The 1,562-nt window shown below is 46.5% G+C and overlaps 1 pseudogene; it reads right to left on the reverse strand.

The window, feature by feature from the left end:
- Positions 1-878: 878 nt before the first annotated feature.
- LOC111735202 lies at positions 879-996 on the reverse strand (annotated as a pseudogene).
- Positions 997-1,562: the final 566 nt, after the last annotated feature.

A 1,562-nucleotide genomic window follows, 5' to 3' on the forward strand; every position in this document is an offset into this window, starting at 1 on the left:
GGGGAAACCCTGTCAACGCTGAATTTTGCTCAAAGAGCCAAGCTGATTAAAAATAAGGTAAAATACTGAGTACAACGATTAATTTCCTCTCTCTCGCAAAGGAGAAATTGGTCATCCTTACTCCAGAGGTAGACCCCTTGATCATCTTACCATGGTTAGAGTGCAGGGGTCCACTTTGCCTCCTTTCCTGTGTAGGCCAGTGTGTAGGCTTAGTCATTCATTTCATTGGATTATGACCCTCGGGTTGGGTATTTGTAATATGAGGAGGAAAAATCACTAGAGCTTCCTGACTATCTCTTGGAATTTATTAGAAGTTTTTGGAGAGTGGAGAACTGCAGAGGCAATTAGAATTATGATGTCACTGATGTGACTGTGATGTCAGAATATTGAGGAGTGCCTTGTAATGAGGCTGGCCATAAAAATCAGAAGCAACTAGAAATGGCTTCTTATAACTCATGAAACAACAGAACGGGGAGCCTTATACTAGTCACTATCAATGGTAAGTCCCCTGCTGCAGTGAAAGTGGCTAGGGTACCTGGGACCTGTTTAAGGGTGATCTATTTCAATCTTTCTCAATGGGCAGACCTGGCTTAAGAAAGGAACACGGGGACCTTGGGGCTGTCAGAGGGCTTGTTCCCTCACTGGAGCGTTGAGTGTTTCACGGCTGGGTCCCTTTGATCTGGTTTGTACTCTGCCATTCTCATTATCCCCTAGTTGGTCTGTGGGCCTTTCTGAGCCTCCTAGATGTCATCTCAAATAAGACATTTCTTTAAGAGAATTTTTTTTTTTTTTTTAGGCAAGGCAACCCTTGGTTGACCTCACAGATTGCAAGGACCTTGTCAGCTTGCAATCCCTTATTTTTATTTTTTTATTTTTTACATCTACAGCACCTGGTCTTCTTGGTGGTCTCTCATCCAAGTACTAACCAGGCCTGACCCTGCTTAGCTTCCGAGATCAGATGGGATCGGGCTTGTTCAGGGTAGCATGGCCATGGGCAGACAATTTCTTAAAGAGACATTTCTTTAAAATACATTAAGTCTGGTAATAAAACAGATGGAGCTGTCACACCAGCCCTCCTTCCAGGATGGCTGTTAGGGAGTTCAGAGTTGAATTCCTTTGGGAGGGAGGTTTCTGCCGGTGACGGGGCTCAGGCCAGCCCTGCAGCTCGCCACCGCCTTATTGTGAGCCATGACAGAGGTCATTCCCACTGAGGAGTTGCTCTTCTCCGCGGGACGGTGCCGTACGTTTTAGGAGGAAGGTGCTGTCGGACCCCAGGGTATGTTCATGTCATTAGACAGGATTTCCTTGGTGGTAATAGACTCAGCCCAGCAGGGCCCAGGGCTGGTCAACAGAGCCAAGAACTAAGTGGGATGTCATGGAGGAGGGAAAGGGTCTCTGGCTGTGGCTATGAATGCAGGGAAAGGAAGCTCCCTCTGCTCCGGCACACTGTGGTTCCGGTGGCCTTTTGACCGTTTGTGAGACGGAAGTGCGGTTTTGTTTGCTGTTCGTCACTCCAAATCATACAAACAAATATAAACACAAGACTATACAACTCAAAAAAA

Source organism: Pteropus vampyrus, unplaced genomic scaffold (assembly GCF_000151845.1).
Source record: "Pteropus vampyrus isolate Shadow unplaced genomic scaffold, Pvam_2.0 Scaffold18737, whole genome shotgun sequence".
Taxonomy (NCBI): Eukaryota; Metazoa; Chordata; class Mammalia; order Chiroptera; family Pteropodidae; genus Pteropus; species Pteropus vampyrus.